General features: G+C 48.8%; 1 protein-coding gene across 1 annotated transcript in view; it reads left to right on the forward strand.

The window, feature by feature from the left end:
- SLC8A1 (solute carrier family 8 member A1) overlaps nt 1-19,721 on the forward strand; it is a 798,808-nt gene that overhangs the window by 765,460 nt on the left and 13,627 nt on the right. The window lies entirely within an intron of this gene.

The raw sequence follows: 19,721 nt of genomic DNA on the forward strand, positions 1-19,721 counted from the left end.
GCACTTGGGCAGAGGAAATAAAATGTATAATTATATGCTTAATTGTAAAACACTGGGCAAAACTGTAACTGAAAAAGACCTGGGTGTATTGGTGGACGACAAGCTCACGTTTAGTGGCCAGTGTCAGGCAGCTGCTGCAAAGGCAAATAAAATAATGGGATGCATTAAAAGAGGCATAGATGCTCATGAGGAGAAAATAATTTTACCTCTATACAAGTCATTAGTGCGACCACACTTAGAATATTGTGTACAGTTCTGGTCCCCGGTGTATAAGAAAGACATAGCTGAACTAGAGCGGGTGCAGAGAAGAGCGACCAAGGTTATTAGGGGACTGGGGGGTCTGCAATACCAAGACAGGTTATTACACTTGGGGTTATTTACTGTGGAAAAAAGAAGGCTTAGGGGTGATCTTATTACTATGTACAAGTATATGAGGGGACAGTACAAAGACCTTTCTACTGATCTTTTTACTCTGAGGCCTGAGACGGGGACAAGGGGGCATCTTCTACATCTGGATGAAAGAAGGTTTAATCATAATCACAGACGGGGATTCTTTACTGTAAGAGCAGTGAGACTATGGAACTCTCTTCCGCATGATGTTGTATTGAGTGATTCACTGTTAAAATTTAAGAAGGGCATGGATGTATAAAAGTATAATATTACAGGTTATAAATACTAGATTCCTTGATAGGGCATTGATCCAGGGAACTAGTCTGATTGTCGTATGGAGTCGGGAAGGAATTTTTTTCCCCAAAGTGAAGCTTAGTGTTTTCCACATGGGGTTTTTTTGCCTTCCTCTGGATCAACATGTTAGGCTATGGGTTGAACTAGATGTACTTAGTCTTCCTTCAACCTTAAAAACTATGTTACTATGCTAATAGAAACTGGTGGCAGCTCTATCCAGGCTGACAAAGCTCTGCTTCACGGGAGTAGTGAAAGAGCCTCTCAGCCTGTCAGGAGTGTGGGAGAGTGTGAGGCCACATCACCGTCTGAGTGGATCACCTTTTCCCACCCCCTGGTGCCTCTCTGTACCCGTGTGGACAGGAGGTGATGGTGTAGAACTGTGCCGATCTGACCTTACGCGTCCTTGAGGGGGTGGGGAACGTCACGTTGGTTCAAAGGATAGATCCATATCATGTGCTCCGTCTAGCATAGTGTGACGTCAGGCGGGTGGCGGGGTGTGGATACTCCGGAAGAAACAGCGACAGCGGGATTCTGCGACGTCCCCCCTGGTGCCGCTCCTTCACATTGGTGGCAAGCAGTGTGGGATCAAGATGATAGTGTGTGTGAGTGTTTAACTCATACTCACAGACACTAAGGACTGCAAGTAGTAGCTTGGGGTCCTAAGATCAGCCCAGCACTAGACAGTCAAGAGTCTAGAGTGCAAATACTGTAAGGTGTGTAACATCCCTGGCGGCATGCTGGCATGGCTTACCACCTGCCACTATGCAAGACCGCCATCTTACCTATCAGTCCAGGCTGCACACTTTGCTCCAGTACCTGCTGTGTGCATGTCTCTTGTCTGATTGCTTAGGGTGGCGGCGCGGTTACTGCCTGATTCTTATAGTTACTGTGTGCGCACTCCTAATGCGTCTCCAGCCTATTGTTGTGAGTCACTGGATACTTAAACCCCCTCCACCCAGTAGGAGGGGCCTGAGCAACACTTTCTTTCAGTGTGTTCTGTGAAACTGAGTTGCCAGGTCCTGTCCTGTATATTATTTGTTTCCGCCACCCTGGGGGCTGAGTACCCAGGCCTGTTTCCTGTATTTGTGACTTCTAGTCTGTTCCGCCACCCTGGGGGCTGTATACCCAGGCCCGTTACCTGTATCTGTGACTTCTAGTATGTTTCTGCCACACTGGGGGCTGAGTTCCCAGGCTCGGTCCTGTATCTTGTTCCTGGTCCAGTTCCTGTCTGAACAGTGTCCTAGCCCGTTACTTGTTTGCCTCTATGTTTGTATCTTCCCTTTTCCTGCAGTGTCTGCACCTGCACCTAACTCAAACTCGTTGTCTCTGTACTTCTGTTTGTGATTTTAGTGTCCACTCGCTACTTCATTGTAAGTACCTTGTGTGTATCTGCTCTGCTTGTCTACCGCACCTGCGGTTTTCTTCTGCTCTGCCTGTCTACCGCACCTGCGGGTTTTGCTCTGCTCTGCTTGTCTACCGCACCTGCGGGTTTTGCTCTGCTCTGCTTGTCTACCGCACCTGCGGGATTTGCTCTGCTCTGCTTGTCTACCGCAGCTGCGGGTTTTGCTCTGCTCTGCTTGTCCACCGCACCTGTGGGTTTTGCTCTGCTTGTCTACCGCACTTGCGGGTTTTGCTCTGCTCTGCTTGTCTACCGCACCTGCGGGTTTTGCTCTGCTCTGTTTGTCTACCGCACCTGCGGGTTTTGCTCTGCTCTGCTTGTCTACCGCACCTGCGGGTTTTGCTCTGCTCTGCTTGTCTACCGCACCTGCGGGCTTTGCTCTGCTCTGCTTGTCTACCACACCTGCGGGTTTTGCTCTGCTCTGCTTGTGTACCGCACCTGCGGGTTTGCTCTGCTCTGCTTGTCTACCGCACCTGTGGGTTTTGCTCTGCTCTGCTTGTCTACTGCATCTGCGGGTTTTGCTCTGCTCTGCTTGTCTACCACACCTGCGGGTTTTGCTCTGCTCTGCTTGTCTACCGCACCAGCGGGTTTTGCTCTGCTCTGCTTGTTTACCACACCTGCGAGTTTTGCTCTGCTCGTCTACCGCACCTGCGGGTTTTGCTCTGCTCTGCTTGTTTACCGCCCCTGCGGGTTTTGCTCTGCTTGTCTACCGCATCTGCGGGTTTTGCTCTGCTCCGATTGTCTACCGCACCTGCGGGTTTTGCTCTGCTCTGTTTGTCTACCGCACCTGCGGGTTTTGCTCTGCTCTGCTTGTCTACCGCACCTGCGGGTTTTGCTCTGCTCTGCTTGTCTACCGCACCTGCGGGCTTTGCTCTGCTCTGCTTGTCTACCACACCTGCGGGTTTTGCTCTGCTCTGCTTGTGTACCGCACCTGCGGGTTTGCTCTGCTCTGCTTGTCTACCGCACCTGTGGGTTTTGCTCTGCTCTGCTTGTCTACTGCATCTGCGGGTTTTGCTCTGCTCTGCTTGTCTACCACACCTGCGGGTTTTGCTCTGCTCTGCTTGTCTACCGCACCAGCGGGTTTTGCTCTGCTTGTTTACCACACCTGCGAGTTTTGCTCTGCTCGTCTACCGCACCTGCGGGTTTTGCTCTGCTCTGCTTGTTTACCGCACCTGCGGGTTTTGCTCTGCTTGTCTACTGCATCTGCGGGTTTTGCTCTGCTCCGATTGTCTACCGCACCTGCAGGTTTTGCTCTGCTCTGCTTGTCTACCACACCTGCGGGTTTTGCTCTGCTCTGCTTGTCTGCCACACCTGCGGGTTTTGCTGTGCTCTGCTTGTCTACCGCACCTGCGGCTCTGTTCCTGTATCCCAGTCTGTACTGGTCCCTATCCTGTCTGCGTTCCTACCTGCCAGTACCCACCCATCTGTATACCAGCCGTGCCTGCCAGTACCCACCTGTCTGCATACCAGCCGTGCCTGCCAGTACCCACCTGTCAGTATGCCATCCTAACCTGCCTGTTCCTGCATTCCCCGGTGTGGGTCAACAGCTGTGACCGGGGTCTGACCTGGAATAGCACCTGGTCCCTCTGCTCGGTTACTCCCTGGTTCACGGAGTCGACTGAGCCGCCGTGCGGCCGGACCGAGTTGATATTTAGTCATGCGCCTCCAGGCACTCCTTGGTTCATGGTCCAGTGGGATCACTAACCACGCTCACGCCAGTCACTCCGGGCATGTGCGTAACAAGGTGTGTGGGTGCATCAGGTTGCAGTTCAGTGTCAGTGACCGTAGCGTGCAAGGATGGCCAGTGGCACCAGGAGCAGAACCAATGAAATGTCCAATGCTCCACTATCTGACCTTCAACCCAGGCAGGCCGGCTTGGATGACCTTGTGCAAGCTGCCCTGGCCAGTCTCAAGGCTGGAGACAAGGCCACCTATGAGACCTTCACAGCTACAGCGGAACATCTGGAGGTAGCAGCAGGACGTCGCTAGGCAACAGCCACAGCAGAACGTCAGCAGGAGCGCGAGCACCAGGAAAATATGCTTCGGCTCCACCTCAAGCTGTCGGTTCCAGGCAGTCCCGAGTCCCCTGAGATACGCATCCCGATGCTACGGTTGGAGGACTTCCCCCTGCTGGACAAAGGAGGGGACTTGGACACTTTCTTGCTGGCATTTGAAAAAACCTGCCATCAGTACCATCTGCCTGAGGACCAGTGGGTCCGGTTCTTAACCCCTCGCCTTAGGCATAAGGCCCTGGAGATCTTTGGGTACCTGCCCAGTGAGACCACCCTGAGCTATGAGGACATCAAGCAGGCTCTGGTCTGGCAGTGCAACCTGACCCCTGAGTCATACCGGAAGAAGCTCCGGAGTCTGTAGCAGGGTCCTGCAGACAGCTGGGTCGATCACATGTGGGCCCTACTGAGAGACCTTGACCAATGGACCCGCAGGACTGGAGCTCACCACTGTCCAGCAGCTGAAGGAGCTCATCGCAACTGAGCAATTTCTGTGGAACTGTCTGGAGGACCTCCAACAGTACCTCCGTGACCGGAAGCCAAAGGAGGCCTGTGCGACAGCGACACTTGCAGACAAGTATTCCAACAACAGGACTCCAGAGGCCAGGAAACTTGCTGGCTGGAGAGGGAGTAAGTCGAATGCGGTGCTTGCTGTCTCTGCCCTCAAGTCCAAGGGGGCACCTACCCATGCGTCCCTCTCCACGCCAGTAGGGGAACCCCGACTGTGTCACCTTTGCTGACAGGCGGGCCACTTCAAAGCCATGTGTCCCCTGCGCCACAAGGGCCCGTCCCCGTCCCATAGATCGGCCACTGTTTTGTTTCTTGGTGGGGATGGTGGGAGGTCCCTTGACAACCTGCAAACTGTCACCATAGGCCAGGCAAGGGCCATGGGACTTCGAGACACCGGCGCTGAGATGACTCTGGTGCCGCCTGAATTGGTGCCACACCAGGATTTGATACCTGTAAAAACTCTCGCCGGCAGCTGGGATTGGAGGCGTGTATTTGGACTGGGGTGCCAGGAGGGGAGTGCGGGAGGTGGGGGTAACCCCGAACATTCCCACGAGTGTTTTACTTGGGAGGGACTTGGGGCGGCTAGTGTCCCATTATGTTGCCACTGAACCACCAAGGCCAGACTCCCCTGACAACATCATGTCCACTCCTATTGATTCCATTGTTATTAACATGCTTACTGATGGGGAAACGGGGGTGGGTGATGTACTGTGTCCCTCTCCCCTAGGGGGGGAGGGGATTTATCAAGTTGGCTGTGATAAAGCCTTAGAGTGCAGCCAGCCGGCCAGCTGGAGCAGTTCATCCTGTGAGGGTGTCACCAAGGTGACCAACAGGGGGCAAACAGTGGAGGAGGAGGAGCATGCCATGGAGGGCGGGTGCAGTCTCAGGAGCGGTAGGGCTCCCAGGTAAGACCACATGGCAGGGTTCCCCAACAACCGGGGGGATGTCCGAGGGCCAGAGTAGTCCGTTTAGACCAAAGGCTTGGTCAGAAGTAGAGGAGAAGTGGGCGCTACCCGCGGACACAGCGGCCGCTGTGACGCGCAGTGGTGGCACCCGAGCCCCTGGGGCCCCTCGGGAGTCCGACGGCTTCTCCCCTTCCGGCCAAGTGGCTGCCGGGTCAGACGGAGACCAGGAGACAGGTCCCGGGGAAATGACAGAAGACATGGCAGTTTTGGCTATTCTGGCCATGTCCAGTCAGGGGTTTCAGGCGGCGTTAGAGTCTGACGACAGCCTGAAAGCTCTTAAGGACAGGCGGCACATCCTCCCTCAGACTCAGACCTTGAGTGGGTGGTCTGGGACCAAGGATGGCTGGACCGGGTAACTGCCCAGCGAGGTTCACTGGAGGTGTGGCCCTGGGACCGACAGCTAGAGATAACCTATCCGTTCAGGGCAGAGTTGTTGCAGATGGCGCACGAGATTCCGATGGCCAGACATCTATGGGTCTATAAGACCAAGGCCAGGTTAGCCCAGCATTTCTACTGGCCGAGGATGGGGGCCGAGGTGGCTGCCTACTGCCTGTCGTGTGACACCTGTCAGTGAGTGGGGAAGGTGGGGCAGCTCCCCAAAGCCCCACTGGTAACTCTGCCCATCATTGAAGAGCCTTTCAGGAAGGTGGCTGTGGATTTGATTGGCCAAGTGGCCACTCCCAGCAGCTCCCAGCAGCTCTGGGAAACGCTTCATACAGACGGTGGTAGGCTATGCCACCCCGGAAGCAGTAGCCTTGTCATCCCTTCGGGCTGACAAGGTGGCCACGGCCTTACTGGAGAATAATAATAATAATCTTTATTTCTTATATAGCGCTAACATATTCCGCAGCGCTTCACATACATCATCGTCGCTGTCCCCATCGGGGCTCACATTCTAGATTCCCTATCAGTATGTCTTTGGAGTGTTGGAGGAAACCGGAGAACCCAGAGGAAACCCATGCAAACACGGGAGAACATACAAACTCCTTGCAGATGTTGTCCTTGGTGGGATTTGAACTGAGGACCCCAGCGCTGCAAGGCTGCAGTGCTAACCACTGCACCACCATGCCGCCCATTTCTCATTAGTGGGTTTTCCCCAGGAAATGCTCACTGACTGGGGGACCCAGTTCATGTCGCAGCTGATGGAGTCCCTCTGTAAGCAAATACAGGTGCAACATCTAGTGACCAGCCCGTACCACCCACAAACCAATCGCCTGTGCGAACGGTGCAATGACACCCTGAAGCAGATGCTTAAGATGTTGGTCGACTCCCACGGGCGCGACTGGGAGTGGTACCTGCCACAGCTGCTATTTGCCTACTGGGAGGTTCCACAGGCCTCAACAGGGTTCTCCCCCTTTGAACTTCTGTACGGCCGGCATGTGTGGGACCCTCTGGCTCTGGTGAAGGAGGTCTGGGAAGGGGACTTAGCTACCCCTGGAGTGTCGTGGATGCCATTACATCCTGACCCACCCCCCAGGACCAAGAAACAGGTGATGTCCTTCCTGGGAACCCCTGGGTACTATAGGAGGTTCATCCCTCACTACAGTAGCATGGCGAAGCCCTTGACGGACCTCACCAAGAAGAAGCAGCCCTCCGCAGTTGATTGGACAAACGACTTTGAGACAACCTTCTGGGCACTGAAAACCGCCCTTCTAATTCTCCCACGCTGGAATGGCATTGAGATGACAGGCTGGATCACAGCTGAGCGCTGCCATCCAGCTTGTCATCCTTCAGAGACACTGCAGAGTACAGGCATGCTTGCGCTCTGCAGTGTCTCTGAAGGATGACAAGCTGGATGTCAGTGCTCAGCTGTGATCCAGCCTGTCATCTCAATGCCATTCCAGCGTGGGAGAATTCTCCTGCTCAAGCGCTGAGCGCTGAGAATTTTCCCACGCTGTCAGTGACGTGCATGAAGTGAGCTGAGTTCATTGGACATGAGCTCACCTCATGCACGTCACTGACAGCGTGGGAAAATTCTCCTGCACTCACCGCATGCGCAGGAGAATTTTCCCACGCTGTCAGTGACATGCATTGGACATGAACTCGGCTCATCTGGATGCCGTCACAGCCAGACACTGAGGAGCGCAAGCTTGCCTGCGCTTCTCAGTGTCTGCCGCATGGCAAGCTGGATGGCAGCTTTCTGCTGTGGTCCAGTCTGTCATGTGAATGTAGCAGAGCTGAAGCTGTCATGGGAACCATGGAAAGGTAAGGATGATGTTGCTTTATTATTTTACTTTTATTGCAGGAGATCGTTGGCTTCAGCTGGAATGGGCGTGATGGTAAGTATGGTTTAATTTAGAACAATAAAGAATTGTGGGTTTATTTCAATTAAAGGACTTTATTCTGGGTGTTTGTGTTTTTTTTTTTTAACTTTGACTATGGGGTTAGTAATGGGGGTGTCTTATAGACGCCTCTCCATTACTAACCTGGGCTTGATGTCAGCTGGCATTATAAGAGCCTCTCAGCCTGTCTGGGAGCCTGTCTGTCTCAACCTGTGTGGGAGAGTGTGGCGCCAAATCAGCATCTGAGTGGACCACCTTGTCCCACCCCCTGGTGCCTCTCAGTACCCGTGTGGACAGGAGGTGACGGTGTAGAACTGTGCCGATCTGACCTTACGCATCCTTGAGGGGGTGCGGAATGTCACGTTGGTGCAAGGGATAGATCCGTATCACATGCTCCGTCTGGCATAGTGTGACGTCAGGCGGGTGGCAGGGTGTGGATCCACTGAAAGAAGCGGCGACAGTGGGATTCTGTGGCGTCCCTCTGGTGCCGTTTCTTCACACCATATATGATGGAAAACCACTGTTTGGGCACATCAGAAGAAAAGGAGCGCCATTTGACTTTTTGAATGTAAAATTTGCTTGAATAATTAGCGGACTCCATGTCGCATTTGGGGAGCCCCTGATGTGCCTAAAGAGTGGAAACAGCCCACAACTGACCCCATTTTGGAAACTAGACCCCTCAAGGATTTTATCAAGGGGTATAGTGAACATTTTGAACCCAGAGTTAGAATTTGATAACATTAGGTCATCATATTGAATAGGTTGTCATTACTCTTAGGCGCAAGTGCTCGCTAAATGAGTTTGCATCCGGTACTCGGGTATGCACCAAGTATCATGGGTGCTCGATTGACATGCTCAAGTCCCCACTCCGCATGTTTTACAGTATTTAGACGCCCCAAAAAAAACATGCGGGAATGCCCGTGCATGGCGGGCAATCCCCGCGTGTTTTTTTGGCTGTATAACAGCCGCGAAACATATGGGGCGGAGACTCAAGCATGTCACTTGAGCACCCTGAATACTCAGTGCATACCAAGCACCCAATGCAAACTCAAGTAGCGAACACTTGTGCTCAACACTAGTTGACATATCGTCAATTTTTTTTCTTTACTTTTAAAAAAATCCCAACCCCAACCCTGATACAACCCTAACCATAACACAACCCTAAACGTAACACTAACCATAACCCTAAACCTAACACAATCCTAACCCTAGCACAACCCTAACACAACCCTAACCCTAGCAAAACCCTAACACAACCTTTACCTTAACACAACCCTAACCCTAATACAACCCTAACCCTAGCACAACCCTAACCCTAGCATAACCCTAACCCTAGCACAGCCCTAACTCTAGAACAACCCTAACCCTAACACAACCCTAACCCTAGAACAACCTTAACCCTAGCACAACCCTAACTCAAGCACAACCCTAACTGTAGAGTTTATTTTCTTACGCCGTTCCTCATGCGGTATAAGTGATTAGATGACTTTATTCTTCGGGTCGGTGTGATTACATCGATACCAGATTCATATCAGGTTTTTCTGTTTGGCAGCTGTAACACACTTTTTTTTGCAAAAACTAGTTTTTGCAATAATTTTTCCAGGTTTCAGCCAACAGAGTCATGTAAGGGCTTGTTTTTTGCGGGACAAGATGACGTTTTTATTGGTACCATTTTCGGGCAAATTACATTTTTTGATCACTTTCTATTCTGATTTTTGGGTGGCAGAATAAACAAAAACCAACAATTCAGGAATTGTTTTTTGTTTTTATGCTGTTCCATGTGTGGTAAAATTGATAAGAAACGTTATTCTTCAGGTCAGTATGTTTACAGTGGTACCACATTTATATAATTTTTTGTTTTGGCGCTTTTTCACAACAAAAACTATTTTATAGAAAAAAATATTTTTTTGCATCGCTTTATTCTGAGAGTTATAACTTTTTTATTTTTCGGCTGATGGAACTGTATGGTGGATTGTTTTTTGTGGAAGAAGATGACTTTTTCAGCGGTACAATTTTTATTTTTGATCAAGTTTTATTTCACTTTTTGTTCGGCGGTGTGATGATAAAGGATCGTTTCTTGTTTAGTTTTTTATTTATTTTTTTACTGTCTTCACTAAAGGGGTTAACTAGTGGGACAGTTTTATAGGTCAGGTCGTTCTGGATGCAGCAATATCAAATATGTGTACTTTTATTGTCTTTTTCATAAATAATATTTATTTATGGGTACAGTATATTTTTATTTTTGTTGGATTATTTTTTCTTTTTTTTTAAATATTTTTACTTTTTTTTTAACTTTCTGACACTTTCATTCACTTTTACACTTTGTCCCAATATGGGACTTTCATTTTTTCAGGTTGATCGCTTATATAGCATAGGGATGCAGGGGCATTCCTGTGCTATGCAGGCTGTCAGCTCTGCACTGGCACAAGTGCATCATGGGTAGGACGCCAGCGTGGACGCGCTGAGTTCTTCGAGACCCCTCTTGGATTTTCTTGTCAGGAGTACTTCAGGTACCTCGTGCGAAAGTTCGACGTCTGGCTCTTCTCCATGGGACTCAGTGACCTTCTCCACTAAGTCATTGGACGGCACGTCACCATCAGGCCGCAGGCCTCGGGTCTCTCCAACCCCACAGCCATCCAGAACACGGCATGACACCTTTGTATACGATACCTCCTTCAGCTTCGTTAGCATGGTGTCCCCAACACCTGACTGTGCACCAGGCATGAGTCCTACCTCCGCCTCTTCTCTGGGGCTGCCATCATCTTCAACTTCTGTGGCGCACACCGGCTCCACTCGAGCTGCTTCAATGCTCCAGGGAACTGCAGAAATCTCCCTCACTTCTCGGCATCCTGTGCCACAGCTCTGCCTTGCTCTGGGTGAGTTTCTCCTCTGCTCACCATTCCGTTTCCCCCAGGTCTCCGTCCGTCCTCTGTGGTCACTCTGCAATGAGTGGACCTGCTCTCTCCACTCCATCCTATGAAGGCAGGCATTCCTCTCCAAGGACCGACTCCTCCAGGTGTGGCCCCCTCTCCAGCAGGCATGATAGTTGCAAGAGTGGGCACCTCTTTGTCGTTGGCTGTCTCGCATAGGGCAACTCCTCGACATGTGTCCCATTTTTCCACAGGTCCAACACTCAATTCCGCGCCTGCCTGGTGGGCGCTTTGGTCTGTATCGCTGTCCTCCAGGAGATGGATAACCCCTCTTTAATCATTCTTCATCCCCGGATAGGGGATGAGATTCCACGGCAGCTGTATGGGGTTTTCTTATGTTCAGCATCTCTCCTTTAATTTCTCACATTTCCTGAAATAAATCACCCCGGGGTATGGGATTAGATTCTAAGGTATCAGAAATTGCCTCTTTTATGCTCTCTAGTTCTCCTCTGATTTCTCGCATTTCCTTCCGTAATTCACGGGCCAGTCTGGTTCAGTATCGAGCTCCCCCAAGGCAGTAACTTCTCAGATTTGGACCATACTTGTCACAGTCGGGGCCTCTTGCTCCGACCTTGAGGAAGCTCATGTTAAGATTATAATGCAGGCATTCATTCAGGTCCTTCCTCAGGTCTCTCAGACCTGCAAACAACTGATCTCTCAATACCTCATCCAGGGCGCCTGCGCCTACATATTTACCGCCATTTTTCTTGGTGATCTTTGCCGTCACTTCCTGCAGAGCATTCACATATTGAGTAACTGTCTCCCTCTCTTTCTGGACCCGACGAAAGAGGCGAGTGCGTAAATCACCTAAATCGGTCGTGTCACCATGCATGTCGTCTAAAATCTTGATCACCTTATCTACCGTATCACGGTCCTGTGATTGCCTGAACATGATCGTCCGTTGGGGCTCTCCGTCCAAAGTCAACAAGGCTAACTCTGTCTGTAAAGCGGGTGTCTTGGGGTACATGCTTAACATACTTTTCAGATGTTCAACCCAGTCCCACATCAATACATTGTCACCCATAAATTTTGGTATATTGCTAAGCATAGATCCAAGGGAAATGCTTCCCATGGTGGGTTGGGTTTTAGACTGATCCGCCATCTCTGTGTCTGAACGTTGCATCTTGCCGACTATGCCAAATGTAATGCAGGTGCCGGAATGCAACGCACAGAGACAAAAGACGGAAACAGTTGGAGATAAATATACAGTACAGACCAAAAGTTTGGACACACCTTCTCATTTAAAGATTTTTCTGTATTTTCATGACTATGAAAATTGTACATTCACACTGAAGGCATCAAAACTATGAATTAACACATGTGGAATTATATACTTAACAAAAAAGTGTGAGACAACAGAAAATATGTCTTATATTCTAGGTTCTTCAAAGTAGCCACCTTTTGCTTTGATGACTGCTTGCACACTCTTGGCATTCTCTTGATGAGCTTCAAGTGGTAGTCACCGGAAATGGTTTTCACTTCACAGGTGTGCCCTGTCAGGTTTAATAAGTGGGATTTCTTGCCTTATAAATGGGGTTGGGACCATCAGTTGTGTGGCGCAGAAGTCAGGTGGATACACAGCTAATAGTCCTACTGAATAGACTGTTAGAATTTGTATTATGGCAAGAAAAAAGCAGCTAAGTAAAGAAAAACGAGTGACCATCATTACTTTAAGAAATGAAGGTCAGTCAGTCAGAAAAATTGGGCAAACTTTGAAAGTGTCCCCAAGTGCAGTTGCAAAAACCATCAAGCGCTACAAAGGAACTGGCTCACATGAGGACCACCCCAGGAAAGGAAGACCAAGAGTCACCTCTGCTTCTGAGGATAAGTTTATCTGAGTCACCAGCCTCAGAAATCACAAGTTAACAGCAGCTCAGATTAGAGACCAGGTCAATGCCACACAGAGTTCTAGCAGCAGACACATCTCTACAACAACTGTTAAGAGGAGACTTTGTGCAGCAGGCCTTCATGGTAAAATAGCTGCTAGGAAACCACTGCTAAGGACAGGCAACAAGCAGAAGAGACTTGTTTGGGCTAATGAACACAAGGAATGGACATTAGACCAGTGGAAATCTGTGCTTTGGTCTGATGAGTCCAAATTTGAGATCTTTGGTTCCAACCACCGTGTCTTTGTGCGACGCAGAAAAAGGTGAACGGATGGACTCTACATGCCTGGTTCCCACCGTGAAGCATGGAGGAGGAGGTGTGATGGTGTGGGGGTGCTTTGCTGGTGACACTGTTGGGGATTTATTCAAAATTGAAGGCATACTGAACCAGCATGGCTACCACAGCATCTTGCAGAGGCATGTTATTCCATCCGGTTTGCGCTTAGTTGGACCATCATTTATTTTTCAACAGGACAATGACCCCAAGCACACCTCCAGGCTGTGTAAGGGCTATTTGACCAAGAGGAAGAGTGATGGGGTGCTACGCCAGATGACCTGGCCTCCACAGTCACCAGACCTGAGCACAATTGAGATGGTTTATGGTGAGCTGGACAGCAGAGTGAAGGCAAAAGGGCCAAAAAGTGCTAAGCATCTCTGGGAACTCCTTCAAGATTGTTGGAAGACTATTTCTGGTGACTACCTCTTGAAGCTCATCAAGAGAATGCCAAGAGTGTGCAAAGCAGTCATCAAAGCAAAAGGTGGCTACTTTGAAGAACCTAGAATATGACATATTTTCAGTTGTTTCACACTTTTTTGTTAAGTATATAATTCCACATGTGTTAATTCATAGTTTTGATGCCTTCAGTGTGAATGTACAATTTTCATAGTTATGAAAAGACAGAAAAATCTTTAAATGAGAAGTTGTGTCCAAACTTTTGGTCTGTACTGTATATAACCACTTTATATGTATAACAGGTATTATGCAAGGGTATTAGTAACAGGGATGATGAACAGCAAATTGGAATAACAATGAGAAACAGTTTCAATGAATAACGGTAAAGTTCTTTTCAAATGCATGGTGCACCCAGTCGTGGGAGCCACCACGTGAGTTCTCTTTGTATTGCCCTAGCGGGTGTGACTGGTTATTCCTGCTAGGCCGCAAGTCTCTTCTGGATAAAGTCTATTAGATCCCATTTAGCCTCCCACGCACCAAACGGCCCCCTGCCAACACGAAATCCTAATCCCAACTGTCCCCAGTACCGTGAGTGTAAATTGGAAGTGATGGCTTTGTTCACTTGCGCGATTCCTCCGCTGTTGCTGGCGCATCTCTCCTGTCGCATTCCTCTCTCAGCTCTTCTCGGCTTGATCATCGACGATAGTCTCTCACGCTTTAGGTAAGGGGATCCAGACCTTGGCTCTTGACAGGCAGTGTCGGGTCCCGGGATGTGGGGCACAGGTCCTGACTCTGAGCCACATGTGCAGGGCTCAGGGCGCTTCTGTGATGAATCCAGAGTTTGTCAGGCAGTGTTTGACTCTGGTGCAGTGCAGCCCTCCGGCTGAGGCCTGTCACACTGGGCTCTGCTGTCCCTCTGGAGCACGTCTGCTCCACTCTGCAGCTTGGTGCCAAAAATCTCTGGCTGCAGCGTCTTCTCCGGTGCACCTCTGCACCCTGTGCTCTCTTGGCGCCAAAAAGCCCATGCAATCTGGCACACAGGGCCTTTATACCCAGGAAACTCTCTGGGTCACATGATCAGGTCCAGCACACAAAAGTCTCTCCCCCTGCAAATCTGCTAGCAACATTTGGCTAGCACAATTCTTTGTTTACTTTAATTTTCAGTTTGTTCCAGCAGAGGGTGGTGTTTGCTTATAGTTACTTAGTCTCTCTTGTCCATCTCTCTACGCAGGCAATCTAATAAAGAGTAGGAAAAGATGGGCTAGTTAATTTATTGATTCCCTGAGCAACTGTGAAGATTGTACATATGGTATATCTGCCCATGTTTTAGATCCTTTATACACTATGTACATGCAGTCTTTCAAATTAAGCTCAACTGCTTATGTCCTACCATTTACTGTCTTCCAGTTAGCAGATGGCAAGCGGCTAACAGCTGTGATTGTCAGCCTTAAAGGAAATCTTTCAGCAGGTTTTTGCTATTGAACCCCTTTACGACCTTGGACATGTTAAACACCGCTGTCAATCTTCGGCATAGGCATTTAACATGCATGCTCCGGAAGCGTGTCACTAATTCTGGTCCTCGGCACTCGTGTCACATGACCGCAAGTCACCGATGGGTTGGCATGACAACCCGGGGTCTGCAGGAGACCCCTGCGGTTGTCATTGCCGGGATTCTATGAGCACCACCCAGCGGTGGGCACTCATTGCAAGTGAACACTTTTGCTACACACAACAGGGCTGATCGCATCTTTCAGTCTCCCATGGAAACTATTGAAGCTTGTGAAAAGTAAACAAAATGTTTTTAAAAGTATTTAAATAATGTAAAAAAATATAAAAGTTCAAATCACCCCCCTTTCGCCCCATTCAAAATAAAACAATAAACAAATCAAATATACACATATTTGGTATCGCCACTTTCAGAATCGCCCGATCAATATATAAAATGAATTAATCCGATCATAAACGGCATAAGGAGAATAAAATCAAAAAGCCAGAATTACGTTTTTTAGGTCGCCGCAACATTGCAATAAAAGATAACATCCACCCCAAATTGTATCAATAAAAACATCAGCTCAGTATGCAAAAAATAAGCCCTCACCCTGCCCCAGAATCCTTTGTATTTTTTTTCACCACTTAAATAAAAAAGAACCTATACATGTTTGGTTTCTATGAACTCGTAATGACCTGAGGAATCATAATGGCAGGTCAGTTTTATCATTTAGTGAACATGGTAAACAAAAAAAAACAAAACATTGAGGAATTGCACTTTTTGTAACTTTGAATTTTTTCCCGTTTTCTAGTACACGATATGGTAAAACCAAAAGTGTCATTCAAAAGTACAACTCGTCCCACAAAAAAACAAGCCCTCACACAGCCATTTTGACCAAAAAATGAAAAAATTATGGCTCTGGGAAGACGGAGCAAAAAACGAAGCCGCAAAAACAGAAAAACCCAAGGTGGAAAAGGGGTTACTCTGAAAGCAGCATACTATAGGGTAAGAGGTAAGAGAGCATACTTACAGTTATGTGTCACATAGTAGGCTGAGTGTTATAGTTTCAATACAATCAGTGTTTTATCAGTAGGAGATTATATCTGCCTCACTACATGTCTCTGTAAAAGGCCCCGACTACTAACGGCGGGGGTAAGATTCCGTTTTGATACAGTGATGCCACTGACAGGACAGATGAGCTTCAAAAGAAAAACGGTGGTAAAACTTCACCACGGACTGTGGCCTTTCTGAACTTCGCACTGCGCTATCAACAGTCGTTGACAAGATGAACACAGTTCGTGCCTCACTGACACCGTCCCATAGAGACTAGTCATTTCGATTGGTCTCAACACCTAGCTGACCATAACTAACTCGTTGGACCGGTCAGGGAGAATTTAAAATAAGAAGAAGAACATGAGGTACCTCATCCTTGTTCAAAACATAGGGTGCTTTACCCTCCGCGGGCGCCGTGTCACACTTCACAAGGTGACCGGCTCTTTTCAATGTTATCCCACTGTTGCACTTCCCTGCGTCACCAATCACAGGAGCACGAAACTGCTGCACTCCAAGGGGGAACCAGGTTCGCCTACTCCGGACCTTCTTTTTTTCTCATCCACTAGGAGCTCCCAGACCACACGCGTCAGGTCCCAGCTACGTCTCCCTGGCAGCCTAACCCCTCTCCACCAAACAAACTTTATCCATACTCAGCTTGAGTGGCAGAGCAATGATGAAATGAAAGTATTTTAGAACTCAAGCAGCAAAATTACATTTTCGGTGCACAGTTCGTCTATTATTTGCATCGCAGCATTCATAAAATTATTCAAGTATTGTTTTGTTTACACTTAATAAAACTTAGATCAACAGTGAGTGTCACTGACATCTAGTGGTCAGATGTCATCGTTACAGATGTGGCCTCCACTCACAGTCATCACCAACACACATATCTCTATACACCCTTTTACACTTCACCCCACTTATCATTAGTCATCCCGACCATCATTATTTGCACAAATTACAGTCAACACATACTGATCAGGATTATACCTCTTGGGGGGAATACCAGCAGTGTCCCTCTTTGATCTCCGCAGATAGACCTCTGAGGAACAAGCGGGTATGTCAGGTGACACCACTACCTCCGGAGGGATTTCCAGACTTTCGTGGATTCTTAATCGGGTTCTCATTTCTATTTCAGGCTCATCAAAACAATCACACCAGATGTTGCCCTGTTGTTTCAGCAATACTCCTGGGCTGGGCAGCCTTGGCTTCTCACCCTGCGGTTCGGGAGCAACTGACACACATCGTTTCAACCAATTCCTATGCACCGTGCGACAAGGACCATCACTTCCCTCAGGGATAATCATATACACACTGCCTTCCAAGGAGACTTTATTCACAATATATGGAATATTTTCCCACCGGTCAGCCAATTTTCCTTCTGCTCGAGTTACTCGTACCAGAACTTGGTCCCCTTGCTGAAATGTCTCCTCGGACACCATCCCCCGGTCGTGATGGGGATGACTTTGTAATAGCTCCTTTGCCAGCTTATGTACCGCCTCCAGTTTACACTTATAGTCCCGCATCCACGTGTATAAAGGTCGATACTCAAACTCTTCCGGCGCTGAAAGGTTCAGTTCCGCGACTTCCCTTCCAGGTCTACCAAACATCATCATGTATGGAGAGAACCCAGTTGCACCGTGCACATGATTATTGTATACCCACATTAATTCTGGTATCAATTCACGCCAACAACTTTTTTGGTCTTGTTCTAGGGTTCTCAACTTCTGCAACAGAGTTCTATTGAACCTTTTGCAAGCTCCATTGCCTTGTGGATGATAAGGGGTAGTCCGGGACTGCTGCACACCATACAACTGGAGTAACTCCGTTATAAGTTTACCTTGGAAACAGGCTCCCTGATCAGAGTGTACTCTCTTCGGGCAACCATACACTTGAATGAAGTGTTTGCGGTTGACTTAAACCGTGGTCTCCGCAGTTTGATCCTTAGTGGGTACCAGCACAGCATATTTTGTGAAATGGTCTGTCATTACTAGACAAGACGTATGTCCACTCTTTGAGTGACCCACAGACAAATAGTCAATCATCAAAACTTCTAACGGGGCGGACGTTACAATGGTTTGTACTGGAGCCCTCTCCTCACAGGATTTGTTAACTTCACAGGTACGTCACTGGTTGCACACACGGCGAACCACCTCCTCTAAACTAGGAGTTTAAACAAACCTATGTAGCCACTTGTAGGTTTTGTCCAGCCCAAAGTAAGCACCCTGTGCGTGGGCCTCCCGAGCCACCTCAGGGGCCAGGGACCCTGGAATCACCACTTGCCAGCGATGCCCTAATTCAGCATTAGCATACATCCAGCGATACAGAACTCCGTCGGCTACAGCAAGCAGACCCCATTGTCGCAGTAATTTATGCCCATTGGGCTTTAATTTGTTTCACTCATCACCCTTAGGCCAAGAGTGATCATTCAGCCACTGCTTGATCAAGGCCAATTCTAAATCTGCATCTTGCACCTGGACCCAATCTTGTCGGGTCCTACCTAGTAAAGTGCCCATCAGATCATCCACCCCATTTGAGCGGGCTACATCTATGAATACCCGCAACCTTCTAAGATCTGGTATTTCTGTATCTTCCAAATCCTCATCCGTTGCCATCTCCGGGGTTTTATGCGGTACCCTTGACAATGCATCAGTATTTGCGTTCTCCCTCCCAGAGCAAAACCAGATTTGGTAATTGAATTTCAACATTCTGGCCATCCATCTCTGTTCTAACGCTCCTAGATTGGCATTACCTAGGTGGGCAAGTGGATTATCCACTGGCAAGATCCAGGGTAGAGAAGTATGTAGCCTTTCCTAACGCTGACAAAGACTCCTCAATGCGAGGCAGAGGATGGGAATCTCTTACTGTGTGTGCATTCAACTTTCTATAATCTACACATAATCGGAGAGTGCCGTCTTTTTTTCGGACCAGTACCACCAGAGCTGCCCAAGGGCTCTGACTTGGACGAACAACCCCATTATCCAACAATTGAGATAACATGTTTTTCACCTCTTGGTACATTGTTGGAGGAATTTGACGGTACCTTTCCCGAACCGGCGGGGTGTCTCCAGTATTTATCTCATGCTCAATCCAGTTAGTACACCCAAAATCCTCATCTCCCCAAAAGAACGCTGATTGGAATTCCCACAAGGTCGCCCCCAGCTGTTTTATCTGCATGGGGGTGATTGAGGAATACTCCATCTCCACCATCTCCACCAGCTCCAGGATTTTCCTACCGCTCCATTCGGGAGTAGGTTTCTCCTTTGCCGCACACTGGCGTGCCAACATCCAGGTTGTATGCCCGCTCGTGTCCAGAGTGAACAAATTTCGGGGAACAAATATAATGAAGAAACTTTGTCCCAGCCAACATGGTTATCTCATGTTCCCGAAGATTCAGACATCTCACAGGCACATTCACATCTTTCACTATGGCCACTGTGCGAGCAACAAGCGACCCACTCAGGTTCTCTGTCCTACATACAGGCTCTAGGACAACCTCTATGCCCGTTAAGTTCCTGTCTGTTCCCACAGGCATCATCAGTACCTTTTCCTGGCCCGCCGCTATCTTAGTGTTCGCATCAGGAGGGTCATACACTACCCCAACAGCTCTCCCCTTGGCAGCACTTTATTTTATGGCACAGGTACGCACCATCTGCCGTAACACCCGTTGGGTTTTTCTGTGAGGCGTAGCCCTCCTCCAATAATCAGGCCCTTCCCTTTCAAACAACCGGGAATCAAGTTCTCTCAGAACATTCATTCCTAAGACCACCGGAAGGTACAGTCTGGCCTGGACTTTCACCAGCACCATCCCCTTGATGGCCAGTTCCTACCTACACACTTT

Source organism: Phyllobates terribilis, unplaced genomic scaffold, assembly GCF_046119375.1.
Source record: "Phyllobates terribilis strain yellow unplaced genomic scaffold, ASM4611937v1 Scaffold_3__8_contigs__length_932513732, whole genome shotgun sequence".
NCBI classification, from domain to species: Eukaryota; Metazoa; Chordata; class Amphibia; order Anura; family Dendrobatidae; genus Phyllobates; species Phyllobates terribilis.